General features: G+C 34.1%; 2 pseudogenes; both read right to left on the reverse strand.

Annotated features, from left to right (window-relative positions):
• Positions 1-8,445: 8,445 nt before the first annotated feature.
• LOC111739956 lies at positions 8,446-8,564 on the reverse strand (annotated as a pseudogene).
• A 3,870-nt stretch (positions 8,565-12,434) lies between these two features.
• LOC105292302 overlaps positions 12,435-19,781 on the reverse strand; it is a 41,367-nt pseudogene continuing 34,020 nt past the window's right edge.

Raw genomic sequence — 19,781 nt, forward strand, 5'->3', positions numbered from 1 at the left:
GTATAGTTATTTTGTATATGGCATTATATGTATTTGTTATGCCATATATTCTCTTTTGCTTACCTTTTTAATTCATCATTATGTTTCTGAGATTTATTCGCACATATGTAAGTGGACCTAGTTAATTTTTTTCTGAGTTCCGTATTCCTTCATAGGCATGTAGTAACTTCTTTTTTTGTGTTCTCCCTTTGATGTCCATTTAGATTGATCCAACCTTTTGCCTTTCCCAGCAAAGCTGTGATGAAAAACTTTAAATACATTTCTTTGGGTACCTAGATGAAATTTTCTCAGAAATGCATGCATAGAAATAAGATGACCTAGTTGAAAGATATATGTGGCTTCAATTTTATTCAATACTGCCAGATTGAATGTCTCTTTGTTCTTTTGCTATTCCAGGTTAAAATGACTTAAAAAAAAATTCTGGTCATTCCATTTGTCTCTTTTTTCATCTGAGATGTCTTCCTCTTGCTGAATTGTAGGGTCGGTTCCTTATGTATTCTAAATATGAAGCTTTTGTCAGTTATGCACGTTGAGAAGCAGTGTATTAAGCCAAACTGCCTTAGTTCAAACATTGGCTCTTCTATTCACTAGCTGTGACTTTGGTCAAATCCCTTAACACCTCTGAAGTTCAGTTTCCTCATCTATAAAATGAGGCAGTAACAGTATCTTCCCTCATGGAGCATGAAGGGGACTAAATGAGTCAATGCATGCAACCACCTATAATGGAGCCTGGCACAGAAGAAGGAGTCAGTTGACTTTTGGAAACTTTTGATATGCCCATTACAGTCATTTTTCACTATTTTGCTTTTTGACTCTGTTCTAATTGTTTTACCCCACCCTTATATTTGTTCAACTTCATTCATTCTCTCTTATGGAATCTTGTGCTCTTTGGGTCAGGAAACTTGTCTTGGTAATTTTTGATTCCCAAGTCTTTAATAAACTTCCTGACCTATACGGATGTTCATTAAATGTTTATAGAATGAATGAATAGATGGATACTTGTGGGGTCATATTGCCTCTCTCATTACTAAAGATCTCTTTCATTTCTTTAAGGCAGTGTTCCCCAATCTTTTAGGCACCAGGGACCGGTGCTCCTATGAAAGTCTAATGTCTGATGATCCGAGGTGCAACTGAGGCAGTGATGCCAGCACTGAGAAGACATTGCAAATACAGATGAAGCTTCACTCACTCACCTGCTGCTCTTCTCCTGCTGTGTGGCCCGGTTCGTAATAGGGCACGGAATCTGTACTGGTCCACAGCTGGGAGGTTGGGGACCCCTCTTTAAGGTATAGTTGTGCCCAGCTAAAGGGCAGGTTACTTTTATTCACTGTGCCTGTGACTAAATCAATGGAGCGGCTCCCTTTGGAGATTTATAATAGTTTGGCTTCTGAAACATAGTTCCTTAGACATTTAAAATTTATCTTCAACAGAACTAACTTCTATCCACATATTACTACCATCTGCAAACTTAAAACATTTATTCCAGTTTCATCATGTGGGTCAACTTTTGAAACTTAGATGTCCCTGTGGTATATGAATGAGATCACTACTGATCTCTTGATAAAAATTCTCTGAGTAAGGCCCAGGGAGACCTGCCCAGAGCCCAGAATGAATTGTAGATGGACTTAAGATTAGACATTTCATCTAACTTATAGATCAGTTCTCTTAGTTTTTCTGTAGCTTAAAATTTTAGAAATATTCTGATTATCTCAAAAAGTGACCTTGAATTTCAAGGTTCTGAGACTCCTATAAAAAAAAAAAAAAGGTATTTTCAACCTTGCCTATTTTGCTTAACTTGGTGTGGAGCTTTAATTTTGATAAAAATCAATAAAGAGTATAGTGTAGAACAAAAGGTAAATGATAAGTATGTATTTATGCAATTTAGAAGAGCTGAGAAAATGCAAGGAGGAATAAAAATAAGCAGGCAAAAGAGAAATGACATTGAATGATAATTAATACCATTTTTACAATACATAACCATCTAGTAGGACCTGTTTTCATAATTCATATACTAAATATTTGGCTAAAACCATGATGATAAATGGAAAATAATGCACATAGGAGCTGTGTTACATTTTCTTTAAATATTTCCAAAGCAATTGAACAGATGAATAGTGAAATATTTGCTATTACTGTAATGTGTAAATGAAAATGCATGATCAATTTATTAGTTCTCATATAGGATTATCATTGCTGAATTTTTATTTATTCTACCTAACCTATTAAGCATAAGACTGTCTATGGAGCTGAGACATAAGAAACATGTATATAATACAAACTAAATATCCCCTATATCTTTATTTAATCTATCAGTATCTTTAGCCTTTTTAGTGACTCTGTCTTCAACCAAGTTGCTTTAAAGAATTTTGCAATTTTAAGCTAACAGGTGGAATTAATACTTAGCAACTAAAAAACTACCCATCTTGTTCCTTTCCTCACCTAATTTCTTCTGGCTCTCCTAGGTAAATCACATTAGTGTGGTCTGGGTATTACACTTAGATGGAACAATAGAGTTATGGTTTTCATTGGCTCTTTCTAACTGAGTTCCCTCCCCTGCTCTAAGCAGAACCATTCACAGACTCAGAGCTCCTCTCATCCTTCAAGCGTACAGGCTTTTTGAGGTTCGTTAGTAACAAATAAGACCAGGTTGGGAATGCATGGACTTCCTCTAAACTTCTCCTACCTGCATACATTCATTCATTCATCAAGCAAGTATAGGACACTTATTCAGTGCTAGAGATGCAGAGATGAATAAAATGTGATCCTGTCCTTAGCAAAATGACATCAAGTGAGAAAAAGAAAAAACAAAACTGTTACTGTATTATGAGTTAAGTGTTCCAGGGACTGTGGGAGAAGATCTGGGAGGCAATTTCACTTACCTGGAGAAGGAAAGAAGTGATAGAAAAGTATTCCTAAGGGAAAAGGGAATAAAGTGAAGTTTCCAGAAATGAGTCAAGATTAGTCATTGGAGAGTGAGCTAAGAGTATTCCAGGCCTGGGGAGCCATATAAAAGCAATGGCTCAGGGATATAAAACCACATGTCTGGTTTGAGGACATTACAAATATCTCAAAATGTACAGGAAGAGAGTGCAGAAAAATGAGACCACAGAGTTAGAAAAGGACCCTCTTCCTCGCTTTCTCCCTGCCTAGGATTGCTGGGTTGGTATAAATTCTGGAAACTAGAACATCATCCACATTATCTTCCCAGTTGATTCAAGGCAGAAGCCAATCCAGTAGTTACATATCCTTTGACCCTGTTATGGACTGAATGCTTGTGTCCCCCAACACCCCCCAAATTCATATGTTGAAACTCTACCATAGTCTGATGGTTTTTGGAGATGGGGCCTTTGGGAAGTAATTAAGGTAGTAGTGCCCTCATGATAGGATTAATGCCTTGACCAAAAAAAAAAAAAAAAATGACATGGGGTCTCCCTCTCTCCTCCGATATATGAGGATATAACGAGAAGAAGGCTGTCTGCAAACCAGAAAGCAGTTCCACTGACCTTGGGTTTGTTGACATCCTCATTTTGGACTTTCAGCCTCTAGAACTTTGAGAAATAAAAGTTTGTTGCCCAAGCCATCCAGTATATGGTATTTGTTACAGCAGTCTGAACTAAGAAACATACTAATGGAAAAGTTATTCCAGGAAAATTGTGTCTCCTATTGACACAGGTCTTTGATCTGTACCACTTAAGCACACTTTCCAGTTTTCAGTCTTGCAAGGAATGTGGCAGAGGCCTTAGTCTATGTTCCACTAGAAAATCCCTGCTCTCCTATTGTAAATGGGCCAAACCACTCTTTGAATTCCACATACTAAAGTGGGCAAGAGTTTGTTGAACTGCACAAATACATATAAAACCCTCCTGAAAGGTGCTGTTACACACATTCCCCTAGACAAGCAGTGAGTTTACGTACTAAGTGAGGTACTCAGATCATCCTTCTCACTGTAAGGAAAAGATCACTTCAGTGACTTGCTCCTTCTCCTCCTAGGCCTTTGAAAAGTTGGTCTGACAAGACACTAGCTTAGATAAGTCTGGGGCTTAGGAGGAAGATGTGGACAGAACAGAGAAATTTTGAGTGAGGACACCCAGGACATATTGCAGGGCAAGAAGCTGTAAAAGGAAGACTGACATTTAGGGAATGCCAACATGGAAGGGGAGAGAGGGGCAAGAGGAGAACTGAAGAGAAGTAAAGGAAAAGTTGTGCCGAGCCCACTGGGAGAGAGTTTCAAGGAAACAGTGCTCCAGACTGAGGAATTTAAGTGAGACAAGGCTAAAAAATGTCTCCTTTTATACCTAGACTCAGGGGGCAAAATGGAACTTTACAAATACATTTACAGCTGGGCCAAAACAAAGGTATATGTTGGAGGACAGTTTGAATGAGTCTATCATAAACATTTTATGAGATAATCAAGGCAGGACAAAGGCTCTGAGATAAAATGTAGAATGGGATTAAGATAGAGGATAAGGCAATGTGGCAAGAGTTTGAAAATTACAGGAGACCAAAATTATTTTTAGGGGTATAGGGAAGGCGAGGGAGGAGTTGCTATGGGGTATGCCCCCTCTTTCTCTCTCCGCTCTGCCCTTGTGACAGCTAATCCTGGAGTGGCTCAATACAGATCATGAGACAGGTGAGAAATGCCTGGGAATGCGGTAGAGGCATGGTCTCAGAAAAGAGATGATTAAAGAGGAAGAAAAGAAAGGAGAGAGATTATCCCAAATAATGTGGAGAGGGCAGACAGGGGCTGCTTGAGAAAGGACTAAAACTAAATAACAAGTTATAATATAAATAATTTAATCAGTAGTTCAACGCCTTAACACGTTCGATGTTTTAAAAAAAATTAAATTGACTAAATTTATTTAGATACATCACAGGACACACATTTTAACAACAGCAATTATTCTGGAAAAAAAAGGAAAATGAGCCCATCTATATGGTTTTATTGTTCTCAACCATTTAAGGCTTTATCTTTATGTTGCCAAAACAAGCAGTTAATTTAGTTAATTTAGTCAACCAGCCAGTCCTTTCAGGAGGAAAACAAGGCTTTCAGAAGAGTAATGTTTCAAAATGCATGCTCCAAGCCCCAGCTGTTTGGCTGGACTTTCCACTTATCTATTTGTAATACTGGCATTGAAAGACATAGCTCTCGAGGCCTGGAATGGAAATTTTAAAGCGGCTGTTAAAATGTGAACAGTAGTTGAGGATTATAACAAAAAGAGAATCCTACAATATCTTTCCCTGATACAGTGACTGTTTCTAAATAGCTTTGTAGTTTATCGTACGATTTCCTACAAAATCATAGGGCTAAATGAGAGGCAGGCATGAGCATTATTTACATCTTAGAGAAGTAGAAACAAGAACCTCAAGAAATTTCATGTTTGAAGCAATTTCGGCAACACATCATAGACAGGCCCATAAACAAAGCTTGTGTTTTTCAAACCCCACTGCTGGGCTTCATCTACTGTACCATTTAAGCTTCGTGTTGTAATGAAGCAGTCTTCCTCTAGTGGCACGCACCCTGCGGCTGCTCGATGCTTATTTGTTGAAGATGATAATAATCATGGTGATAACAATCATCATCTGGAACGAACAAGTGGTAAGTAGCCAAAGGGAGCCAAATGAGAAACAAGTACTTACGGAATTTTATTGTTAGTTATAATGGTGTAAACGGAAAAGTGATGGAACATCTAAAGAAGAGAAATGGAGAGGAGGCCTGGCTCTGGCTTCATTTCAGTTTAGTTAAACTTTGATTTTTATGATCTTGAAATAGGTGGGAAAGCGTTTAAAAATCAGTTTTAACAGAAAAGAAACATAAAGACAAAGACTTGATGACAATTTTGACATAAAGCAACGGATAAAATTCCAAGTGGAGAATACCATTAAAAGGGAGCATCTACTATAACAACCAGCAGATGTGAAAACTCTTCACCCTGAGGTCATAAGGAAATGAATTAATGAATTCACAGTCAATTCTTTTTCCAATAGTCACATAAGAAAACTTGAGGTAGTACTAGAATGCTCATGGCAAGCAATTCACTTGACATCTGACTAATGGCGTGTAAACCTGAAAAGTTATAACGTTGGCCTGAAGACTTCACAATATGCTTTGCTACTACCATCCACAAAATGATACACAGCAGGGCAACTCTGGTTATGGACTTTCTATCTATTACACATCATCTTTGTTTTCTACCGCAGCTGATACTTTTTCTTTTCTTGCCCATTTTGAAACTAAAACCACTCAGGGTTGGAATTGACTTTCTACTTTAAAGGTAGCATAATCTGATTCAAATACAGTACAGTGATGGCTAGAGTATTCCATTAAATTCTACTTCCCAATAAAATGTTTAATTGGTTAGATGACTTTGGGCAATTGACAAAGGTACTTCTTAGTTTAAGAGTTAGGTTCTTTCTAATTTAAAATGATATAATTTCTTATCTGTTTCATCTAATAGCAGATTACCACACAAATCATTTTAGTATGAAATGTTACAATTATACAGAAATTAAGGCAGAAATGACCATAGGAACATTGCTGAGGTATAGGGAACTATAATGACACTTGCTATTGGACCTCAGCAGAGCAAGCAGAGGCAAGAGGAATAGAATGAAGTGGAGGGCACTCCCAGAGCTGTTCAGAGTATGACCTGCAGGGGAGTTGCCTGCATCCTTATCGGCTGGGAGTAGGCCCAAGAGGCGGATTCTTATCCTGAGTCAGTATTTCTGAAGATGTGTTCTATAGAATATACATCGCAAGAATATTTTATATAAATTACATTGAAAAAGGCTCTGTATAAATATGGGAACATAGTAGGTTACACAAAGTCAAACAATTCTTCTGTGGAAGGGTTTCCAGAGACCTCGATGGACTAATATGCTTTCAAAACTCCAGTAGGCATATTTCCTATTCTTCAGTAGTTTCCAAACTCCTCTGAATATGAAACACATTTTTTTCTTCATGGAGCTTCCCAGTGGTTCAATTTTCCGAAGAACATATTTCTGCAACATTCTTGGTAGTGATCCTTGGCAAGTTCAAGTTCACTCCAGAGGAGGCCTCAAGGGATCTCTTTAATGTGAAATCCTGGTCTTTATGTTAAGCCTATCCTTAACGGGCCCTGAATTTACAGGTAACTTTTGAGGCAAAATTAGCTTCCAGAATTCATAAGTTCACCTTCAACTTGTTTTTGTTTGTATGGTTTTCTTTATTTGCTTGATCTTACCTCCTAAGCAAGTGTTTGGTCAAATTTAACTGAAAGAATATTTTTAAAATATGTCACCTATTTATGTATTTCCCTCTGATGTGTTACTAATATACATATTCCTTTTTATTCATATAGAATTCAGAAACTATTTCATCATTAATCTCTTTATCATAAAATTGATGAATTTTACAACTCTAAGTTTACCAAATGGTAGTAAAATCTCTATTGAGTTGTCTGATTAATTTTCATATATTCGATTACATTAACAACCCATCATACCCTATATAATTTATAATATGTAAATATCTTGACAAATTTCAAATATCTGATCTTCCCAGAATAGGAACAAAATTTGAGAATTGGCTAAAAGATGTATAATGTTCCTTTATAATTTTTAAAAATTCTCGAATGGGAAAAAACTCATTCTGAAGACAGACAAACCAAATGAAAATCTGGAGATCTTCAAGTGTGTCTTTATCTTCCATTTGAATATAAAAAGGATGCCATAGTAATATACATTTGGGAAAAACAAGTTAAAATAAAAAAAGCAGAATTCCTACTTGAGCTTGAACCCATTACTTATTACATAGTCTTCCTCTGCCATCAGACAGCAAAGAGTTACTTATGGTGAGTCCAAAAAGAATTTAGTCTTTTTGTCACCTGCAAATAATCAAGGAAAAAAATGTGTAGATGGAAAAAGTGACAAAGTGATTTTATGAAGGTATTGTATGTATGCATTTGACAAATACATCTTGTTATTTTTCAAACGTATTCAGTTTGATGGGTACCTTAGTATGGTTTTGATCATCATATTTCCAATCATTCTGAAAGCCTTCATATAGGCCCTGAGAAATACTGGCTGACTGAGAGCCGTCTAATTTTAACTTATCAGAATATTGTTAGGTAAGAGCCATTAGGTACCCAAGCATTTTCCCACTCTGCTTAGATGCAACTTTCTTAACCTAAAAAATAACACTAGAGTGGAAGACAAATGTACAAGAACAACTTATATTTATTGGCATCACAGTCCATCACATAGTACTAATAATATCTTGATCCTATCAGATATAAAACCACCTATATAAAATGTTTTACCCTAGTAAAATAAAAAGAAATAATTGAGGAGGTAGAAATGAGGCATAGGTGGCTTAACATTTAAGAACAAAGTGTAAGAGTCTTTAGCTGATATACAGATTGCAAGGACCTTGTCAGTTTACAATCCCTTATTTTTTTAAAATTTTTCTGCCTACAGCACCTGGTTTTCCTAGGTGGTCTCCCATCCAAGTACTATCGAGGGCCTACCCTGCTTAGCTTCCAAGATCAGACGGGATCGGGCTTGTTCAGGGAGACACGGCTGTAGATAGCTGATATACTTTCTAATGTTATATTTCTAATGTTATATTTCAAAGTTGCTAAGAGAGTAGATTTTTAAAGTTCTCATCACAAGAAAAAATACATGTAACTGTGTGTGGTGATGGATGTTAACTAGTCTTGTGGTGATCATTTCACAATATAGACATATATCAAATCACTATGTTGTATATCTGAAACTAATATAATGTTCTATATCTCAATAAAAAATTATATCTCATTTAAAAAAAGAATAACATGGACAGTTGCTCAATCACCTCTTTGTCACCCTGGTATGACAAACACATTTCTTGACTTTGAAAGATAGTTAAATTATTAATTCAGCAATCCGTGCACTTTTGGTCCCGGGAGCTTTTGCATTCTCAAAAATTTTCAGGCCCCTGAAAAGGTTTTGTTTATGTGGGTTATATGTATGAACACTTACAGTGTTAGAAATTAAAACTAAGCCATTTTAAAACTGCAAGAATGAACAAGCACACATTTTACTGCCATCAAAGCAATGACACCACATATCATGTAGTTTCTGTAAAACTCTGCTGAACACTTGTAACAGGTAAAAAAAATATTTTAACAGACAAAAAAATGTTTTACTATTATGAAAATACTTTTACCTCATGGACTCCTAAAAAGGGATTCAGGACTGCCCAGGAGACCCTGGAACACTTTAGAACTGCTGCATTAATGCATTAATCAATTTAATAAATATTAACAAATGTCAACTGTGTGCTGGGCACTGAAAGAGATACTGTAGATGAATGATTAAAGGCCTTAATCTCTTGATTCTTTTATTGCTTAAAAAGAATTCAGGCTGCAATCTTCAAAATAAGCTTCTTGAAGGCAGAGATCATATTTTAGTCATAGTATAGCCTCAAAGATCTGTGAACATATATTGTAAATGCTCAATACATACTTGCATAATATATGGTAGTTCCAAAGCCTATGTGCACCACTAAATTTCTGTCCTCTATCTCTTAATCTGTGATTACTCACTTTATGTGAAAACGTGCAAAGTTACACCACTTTAAACAAGGCTAGATGAGTTTCCTAACTCTTATTCTATTGCATTCCCAAAATCAAATAAGTGAGAAGAAAACTAGAATAAGAGAAACCACATCATGGCCAAAGAGAAATAAAAGACAATGTTATAACCAAAAAGGCATAAAAGTAAGCTCATTGTTATTCAGTTTTGTCACATCATTCTCTGGGGAATGTTGAATGTTAAAGATTTATCGTGCAATGGAAGCGATACCCTCTTGGACTCAGCTAGACTTGGGAAGTTTTACTTTTCTGAGCCAATTCCTTCATCTTAAAAAGGAAAAAAGAATGGGAGCTGGGGGGGGGGGCGGATTACTAAAGCCAAATTAGATAATGAATATGAATATAGTCTAAAATCTTTAAAAGATGATACAAATATTAATTATAACAGGTTAAATCCTCACAGTAATTAATGGCTACAATTGTTATTTGCATTTACAGAGAGAAAAATACATATAATAGAAAATAACTCCAAGGATATGGGAAAAAGACAATGAGATGGTCCTCAATTCCTTGATGAATTTAGAAGATGGGGATGAGATTGTAGATATAATCAGAAGGGCCTCTGATGACAATGACAAGAAGAGGCAGAGGGTGACATAGATATGAAATATGTGCCTTTGAGAGGAAAGTTTTTTCTTTTTTTTTTTTTTTTCTTTTGCAAGTAGGCAGAGGTAGACGATTTTGAAAGAGTAATGTGGAGGCTTAGGAGATTCTAAGACCATTTATGCACGATGGCTCATGGTTCATAATAGAATGTGAAACTTGCCTTTAACTTTTGTGGTAATTTCTATAGTTAGCTATTTCAGAAATTTTCGGGTATCTACACACACAGACATTTATAATTGTTTCTGGAACTAGAAAAACATGAAGAACAGAATAATCAGAATCCTGCTGATTTTAAGCCAAAGATAAAAACATAAGCAATATCTGTTCATTATAAATATTCCCGTATTATTGTTCAAATCATGAAAATTACATGTTTTTCCTTCTAGGATATATTACACAATCAAATGCCAAGAAATATTAGTTATCCAACAACCTTATTTAGACATAATTTACACCAAGATATATGAATTTGATGTAAAAGAAAATAATAAGGATGCCATACATGACTTCAATTTTAAAAACAGCCATTTCCATATATGTTTAAATAAGAATTGGTTTTAACAATGCCTTATTGTTTATATTAACTTTTTTCTTTATTTTTAAGAAGGGTAAATCTTTGAAAAAGATCTCTAAGCATTATCACAAACAATCAACTTAAAACTAACTTTAGCATTGATGAGGAAAAAAGGTGCTGAGAGAGAAAAAATTTAAGACCAATGTAAAATATAAGTCAAGCTATATAAATCACCTTTTACATTTACAACCACTGTAGAAAAATGAGTTATTGAATACAACTATTTTTATCCTGATTACAGATTTCAGACATGCATATGATTACGATTATTTTTACTCAAGAATTGAACACTTAGATATTTATCAAAACTCAGCATTGCTCGTGAATTGATTTTGTCTCCTTAAATTTAGTTCTATTGATATTGAATAAAAATCTTTCACCAATTCAACATATTTCTCTGCAGACACTACACTATGAATTTACTATGTATCATTGAAACTGAGGACCTTAATTTTTTTATGCTAGAAGGAATACAGTATTTAGTGAAAGAATAGAATCCTATTGTACCAAATTGTCTAAAAGCAGGATGAATAATGAAGTATTACATGAATGAGCTGTGTCCACATATACTTACAAATATTTGTATCTGATTTTTAGTTATTTATTCTTGTTTGCTCTATTGGTGGCATCACATTAATTCATTATTGTTTTGTTGGTTCAGGAGAAGGGAATGGGCATACATATGTAAGTAAGGCAGAAAAGTGATTTATTGGACTTGTGTCATTAGTCTGTACTAGGTTGACAAATCCACTTAAGATTTTAGCTGCTGCTATCACATTCTTGTCAGTTAAAAAATTAACGATGTTGTGATAAACATAAACATTTAACCCATGAATTTGAAAATTTATGTAAATAGTAAAATTTATGGAAAATAACAATTCAACAAAACTAAAACAAAAAATAAAAAATCTGAGTAGTCCTATATTTAATTAAAACTAGAATACACTATTTAAAACTTTCCCATCGTAAAAATCACTAGGTACAGAAGACATAAGTAGTTATTTTTTCTACATATTTAAGGAATAAATAACAATAAACTTATATAAAACATCCAGAGAATATAAAAAGAGGATATATTCCTCAACTCACTTTATGAAGTTAACATAGCTCTGATACAAATAAAAATAACATGGCAAATTTTCTTATGAACATAGACATAAAAACTTTAAACAGAATATTAGGAGATCAATTAAATCAAGTGATATATGAAAATGATAATCATAACCAAGTTAGATCATTCCAAGAACACAGTTTTGCATAATATTTGAAAATATATCACTGTAATTCATCATTAGCTAAATAAAGAAGAAAAATTATATGGTTAACTAATTAGAAAAATTAAAGCTCTTAGAAAATCAGCAGTAAAGAAATGGAAGAGAATTTGTCTAATCTGATAATAAATATCCACAAAAATCTTATAGCTATTATCAAACTTAATAATGAAACATTGAAAGTTTTTCCTTTGAGTTTAAGAACAAAACGAAGATGCCATTATAATCACTTCAATTCAACATTGTATGAAAGCTCTTTGCTAGTGCAATAAGGCAAGAAAATGAAATAAAAGATATAAGAATTAGAAAGGAAGGCTTACAATTTATAATTTTTGATGTAGGAAATCCAAAATAGTGTCTAGACAAACAGAATTAGTAAGTACATTTATAAATGCCTTTAGACACAAGGTCAAAAGGATCTTCATATAAAGTAACGAACAACTAAAAATAAAATAGAAAAACATTTACAAAAGCATCAAAAATATTAAGTACTTAGGAATAAATCAACAAAATACATTTTTTATAAATTTTTGTAGACAGAAATTTATAAACTTATTTAGAGAAATTAAAGAAGACCTAACAAATATATTGACTCAATGTATTAAAGATACTAATTTCCTCCTGATTTATCATTAAGTCAAATGCAGTCACAATCAAGATCGTAGAGGCATATTTTTTTGAAAATGGACAATTTCATTTTAAAATATATAAAAAATTAAGAGGTCCCAAAATAGTTAGGACAGTCTTGTAAAAGAATAAAGTTGGAAGACTTACACTATTAAATCTCAGACTTAGTATAAAGTTATCATCATTAAAGGAGTGTGAAATTGGTTCAAGGATAAACATGTAGACAGGTAGGACATAATAAAGTCCAGAAATAGATTCACATATATATGGTAAACTTATTTATAGGCAAAGTGACACTGAAATATAGTGGGGTAAAGTTATTATTATTAAAAAAAAAAAATGGTTCTCAACCAATGTAATGTGTGTTTGGTAGAAAATATTTAATTCTATCTCATACTACCTAAAAGTCAGTTTCAGATGTACTATAGACAAATACAAAAGTTAAAAGTTTCAACCTCAATAGTCATTAAGAAAATGCAAATTAAACCATTAAGGCAATATCAAGTACTGGGGAGAAACCGGCCATCTCATGCACTATTGGGTGAAGTATAAATTTGCACCACCACTTTGGAAAACTGATAATATTTACTGCATACCCTATTATCTTTATGACATTGTTCTGTAGCAAGCTTTTTAAATAGTCACCAAATAGGTTGCCGTTTATTTTTAATTCCTAATGTTTAACGGTTTTGCACTCTAAATGAGATCTTTTTTGCCTCTGATTGCATTTTCTAATTGGTTTTTACTACATTATAGGAAAGCTTGGTTTTCTGTGTTGATCCTCTTTTTTGCCATATGTATTTTTCAGTTGTATATGTAGATAGAAACTCTTAGGATCTGAATTAACATCAGTTTTACCTCATCATTTTAAGTATTTTCCACAATATTTTCTTTTTTGTATTATTGCTTTGGCAAATCTCTAGTAACACTGCTGAATATTAATGACGATAACAGCCCAAATTATGTGTGCCTGACAGTTTAATGATAATTTTTCTAATATTTTGTTATTAAAAATGATGTTTTTGTAGGTTTTGGGTAACTACTAATAGGTTAAGGAAGTTTTTTTCTAGTCCTAATTTTCTAGAGATTTTATTAAGAATGAGTGAGGAACTTTATTGGATACTTTTTTGCATGTCTGTTTTGGTAATTTTTATGTTTTATTATATGATTTATTATATAAATTACTTTATATGCCTTAATGTTAAAATATTTTTACTCTTTAAATATATTCCTGTGTTCTATTTAAAAATGACTTTGTGTGTGTGTGTGTCTGCGTGGTCTGTGTGTGTGTGTGTGTTTTGCATTTGTAGTTATATCCCCTTTTTGTGCTTCTCACTTGTTTGTTTTAGGATCAAGATAATGCTAGATTTTAAAATGAGTTGAGCTTTCTCTCTTTCCGTTTTTCATATCAGAAACTATCTTTCTCTTGTTGGTTTTGGAGAGCTTACTCACCAAGTCTTTTGGACTCATTCTTTCTTAGAAGTACATCTTGTTACCTTTCACTATCATTTTTAAAAGATCTTTTTTAGGTTTATGAACATTTCTTGGGTTGATTTTTGGTAATGTACATTTTCCTGGGGGAAGGCAGTGACACTTTTTCTGGTTTTTAAATGTATTGGTATATACATATTTTACATACTTTAATATGTTAATCCTCTTTATATGTGCAGTTAAAGACTATATTATTTATCATATTATTTATATAGTTTACCTTCTCTCTTTTTTGATTAGGCTTACTAAGTTTATATTCTTTTAAACAGTTTTGTTGTCTTTTCAGAGATCCAGAATTTGGTTTTAATGATCTAATCCAAATTTTTTTTTTCTATTACACAGCATATATCCATATATATTTAGTTTTGTGTACTTTCTACAATGATGTGTGGTCCTCATCTGTGCTAGTTCCACTTGAAACAATTTCAATAAACTGGTTACCTGTGAGAGACCGTTTGTTATTTTTCTAAATTTACCTATGACTCTATGTTTTAAAGTGTATAAAAGCCCAAATATAACTACGGTTTGAGATTCTTTTTTTCAACCAGTGAAAGAAATATGTCTCAGGCTAGACCTAGTCCTATAATACCAGGTCAGAATTTTTATTCATGGCAAATCTCTGCTATTTGCTTCCTCCTTCTATTCTTCAATAATTAAACAGATTACCCAAATCTAGTATTCTATTGCCCACTGAGATTGTCTCACCTGGTTAAAATTACAATTATTTTGCTCCCGTGTATTGTTTGACATTCTAAATATCAGGGACCTCAAAAGATTCACTACTATAAGTAATTTCTCTAAATCCATAACTATAAAGCAAACATTTCATGTGCTATCTACTTGTCTTCTTGACCCAGTTCACAAATATGAATGGCTTTGTATAAATGAACTCTAAAATATAAAATATTTTACTTAAGAAACAATCCTCTAACTCATTCAGCTCTGACTAGAAGCAAGGAGCATGAAGGTTGGAATACTTTTGACAAACAATGTTTCAAAAGATTCACTAAGACATAAAGTTAAAGAAAACTATATGTTTCCCTCCTGGTGGCTTTAAGTGTCACAAACTACTGACTAACAAAAAATGGAAAATATTTTTTCCAACTAGCTGACATTTTACTTTTTTTGGAAATAAATATGAATATATCCCTATAACTGCCAATAACACTACTTAAGGGTCAGGCAGACATCTCCTTCAGCTACAAATGAAGCTGCCATTTCTTTGATGGTTTTAAATCTCAGAGCAAACATTGGTCTAAAACTTGCAGTCATTCTATTGCTCACTTCCTGATTTATAGCTTCTGGGGACAGAAAGGTTGTCCTGCAACAAAGACAGATGGTTAAGAAAGTGAAAACCATGCTATATTGATAATTTTGCTTATAGGGATCCAATATAAAAATACTCTGCAAATACTCTAAAAAGTTTACTTGTATACTTGGATGTTTTGCCTTTCCTGTCTATCTTTAACTCTGTGTTTGCTTTGTGCTCGGTTCCACCTAAGGTCAGTTTTGCAGATTGGGCTGTTCATTTTCACCTGCTCTAAACAGATTCATTAGCTCTATGCTGCAAAAATAAGCTACCTTTTTCTCTTCTATTCTCTTTGGATCTCTGTCATTGCTGAAGTTGAGCTGATTTTAGTGACATAGAGAAGAAAAAGCCACCCCCTGCTCTGCTTTGCAAACTGCCATTCATTTCAGGAAAATAACTCTCTGCCTGTTGGCTGAAGATCCAGCTGCTTGTCATGTTAGACCATGTGGTGTCTGCTGCTGAGTCCAGCTGTACAGCAGAGATCAGTGCCCTAAGGACTGAGCACAGAAATGCTGTGATCCCTGGCGGTGACAGGGTCTCTGCTAACAAGTCTCTAGACATTCAAGATGAAATGTCATCACCCTGGCACAGCTATCACAGAAGGATGAAACAAAGCATCTAAAGACCTTTAATAGCATCAGAGTCTGGGAAATAAGTGAAGCATCTCAGGTGTAGTTCCCCCTTCTATGGAGTTGATGTCAATTCTCTGAGCAATTGTGACCCCTTCTCTATCACCTTTATCCCCAATGCTCAGAGATAAAAAGGTAACTTGTAATAAATTTTTCCATTATTGAACTTAAAGCATTTTCAGATCTTACTGCTAGTTGTCATCCATTACTCAATAATTATAAAATGCCTATTATATAAGTTTCTCTGCTAGAAGCTAAAGTAGACAAAGACGTTTATAATCAGATTCTCTTGGAGTAGCAGGTAAGAAAAAGTCAATTTTTATTTCAGGTCCTCAATCCTACTGTGCTGGCCTAATCCAATGAGTGGTGTCCTTAAGAGAAGAGGAAAATTGAGAACCAGAGACAGAGGGAAGAAAGCCATGTGAAGATGAAGACAGAGATTGGAGTGAGGCATTTACGAGCCAAAGAATGCCATGGATTTCCAGCAACCACAAGAAACTGGTAAAGAGCCATAGAACAGATATTTCTTCTGCTTCCAGAAGGAATAAACTCTGCTGACACCTTGATTTCAGACTTTAGACATCCAGAAATATGAGACAATGAATTCCAGTTGTTTTAAGCCACCCAATTGGTGGTAATTTGTTATTGTGGCCCTAAGGAACTAGGTTTTCCAATTCTGAGACTAGGTTATAAAAGAGAAGCTTTCAGCTTGAGTATAGTCCAAAGAAGTTGGGAAAGTCGTGGAATGCACTAAGTAGTCAATATGTAGTATTCAACCATGAATTATTCATTTAAAGCTTTATTAAACTAGTTCCAATCTTATAACAAATGATAACAGCCAAGATCTGTTTCTGTGACTACTTCTACAAGTAGTGCCACCTCAAGAAATTTCTACAAACCAGGTACAGAAAAGACACCTGTTAGCTGGAATGTTTTTTTTCTACGTCAATTCCTTTGTTAGAACAGGTAACACTCGAGCCCCAGCTCCATTCTGGCTGTGGAAGAGAACAAGTCACATGTGCTATCAATTGTCTCTATCTTTTTCAGAGAAGAAACCGGTCACTAGAAAATGACATTATCCTAGCTATCGATGTGGCTAAATTTTTACTGGGTTCAGTATTTTTTTGGCACTATATAGTGTGTGACAATAAGCAATGAGTGTGTTTTAAAAACATGCCAGAACTAACATGTCCAAAGAGCGCCATCCATCAAAACAGTTACTTTGGCATCACACATCCACCATTGCCATCACTACACTGAACATTGTAGAACTACTCTTGTGCAATTTTCTTCAAATATGGTTAATGAACCTTGCAAGAAAATCAGCCTCATAAATTTATAGTCACATATAATTTTGACCATTAAGAATGTCATCGTGCTTGATGGATATTACTCACCTCATCCATCAGAATTGATTTTGAATAACTTTTGACAATTTCCTCAAATACAAGCCACCATCCATGCAGTAATATTTGCCTCCATGAACACATCCAAAAGAATAATAGCTTCTAAAATTCTTTTCAAGAGAATGCTTAGCACAGTGCCTTGCAGATGGCTGACACCCAATAAATATTTGTGGAATCACTTTAAATGCACTGCGTAGGTTCTGAAGATACACCAAAAGAGGAATTCCAGAAACAAAATTTTAAAAAGTAAAACAAGTATGTAGCTTTCCAACATGAATTGTAGGAAAGAAGTAATATTCAATTACATGTTCAAATTGTAACCCCTATTAAAAATAAGAAAGATTACCTATTGCTACATTAATATAAAACATATCTTCCCAACATTTAGAAGATACAATTTTATGGATTTTGCAAATACAAACAAAGAGTGCATGTACAACTGTACTTATGACTTTGCTTTTGTTAATTTTTTATTTTGTTGGACGATGAATAACATAGTGAAACATTTCACAAAAAAATTATTTTTTGTTCCATTTTGTTGTTAAGCACCATCTATTCATTTTCTTGTCAAACTATAACTGTGAATCTAGAGGTTACATTTATAAAAGCAGCAGGAAAGCAGTTAAACAGATTGATACATACAGTAAAACCACTAGCATTGGGACAGCTAACGTACAGTTACTGTGAATTGTTTTCTCACACCAAGAACACTGTGGATAAGGTTCAGAGAGAAAAAAATGGGTTGTAACTGAAGGATTAGATGACAAGTGTGACTAGATTGTCAACAGAAAATAAAGTGACAGACAATGTTAAACAAAGCATGTTAGTGATTTAATGTGTGATAACATTTCCTTTCAGTAGCCTAATCGCTTAATCTAGCTTCTTGGACAGTCACTCTAACATGTAAAATGACAGTTCAAAGCAAAACCACTAATTTTTTTTTTTTAAAGAATGAACATGGAATATTAGGCTTTAAAAGTGACTTAACTTATAGCAATGTAAAATAGTGCAGCTGCTTTGGAAAACAGTCTTGTGGTTTCTCAAAAAGTTAAACAGAGTTACCATATGACCAGCAATTCCACTCCTTGTTGTGTACCCAAGAGAAATGAAATACATGTCCATGTAAAAACTTCTATGTGCATGCTCATATAAGCGTTATTATTTACACTAACCAAAAAAGAGAAGCAGCCAAAATGTCGACCAGCTGTGATAGGAAAACAAAAAGAGATATATTCATACAATGGAATATTATTGGGTAATAAAAAAAATGAAGTACTGATATGTGCTTCGGCATGAATGGACCTTGAAAACATTATGCTGTGGGAAAGTAGCCAGTTACAAATAATCACATGTTATAAGATTCCATTTATATAAAATGTCCAAAGTTGGCAAATCTGTAGGGACAGAAAACAGACTATTGATTGTCAGACACTGGGGGAGGATGGAGAGTTTGGGGAGTGCCTGCTAATAGGTGATGAAAATGTTCTAAAATCGATTGTGGTGATGGTTGTAACTGTAAATATACTAAAACCCATTGAATTCTACACTTAAAATGAGTGAATTGTATGGTACATGAATTATATCTCAATATAGCTATTAAAAATATCTCAAATCTCTTTTGAAAGCCTCAAGCCCTATGTTAAAAGGATTTTCTTTCTATGTAATATTAACTCTCCCAGGTAAAGAATAAGGAACGAGACTGAATTCTTACTACCTGAGAAAACTCCAGCTTCTGCTGTTCCCCCAACAATAAAATGGGTTAAGTCAAATATAGGGTAGAGCTATTTTATCTGCTTGTAGTGTTTTTGGTTTTGTTTGTTTGTTTGTTTGTTTTGTTGTTGTTGTTGTTGTTTTAGAGCATGTCATGCTTAACATGAGTCAGCAGATACGTGTTTACGTTTGATTTCTTGCAAGTAAAACTTGCTCTCAGGAGACCATACTAGCTTCTGATGTTTCTGAGTGTCTCTAATGTTTCAGAAAGTTGAAGTCATTACACTAAGCATTTCAGAGAAATTCAGTCTCATTTATATCCTTAACTTCTCCTATAGCTACAGTTTCTTTAGGAATTCAACGCTGATTGATATCCCTTCTGTTGTTATTTAAACTCTTAGTTATTGGACATTTATTTGTGCCAAGGATTTACCTAATATTATGTGTGTTCTCTTATTTGATCCTTACAACAATGCATAACACCAAGGGGAACGCCCCATAAAATGGATATAATGTTCAAATCAACAGTACTAAATTTTATTATCCC

Source organism: Pteropus vampyrus, unplaced genomic scaffold (assembly GCF_000151845.1).
Source record: "Pteropus vampyrus isolate Shadow unplaced genomic scaffold, Pvam_2.0 Scaffold55, whole genome shotgun sequence".
Lineage (NCBI taxonomy): Eukaryota > Metazoa > Chordata > Mammalia > Chiroptera > Pteropodidae > Pteropus > Pteropus vampyrus.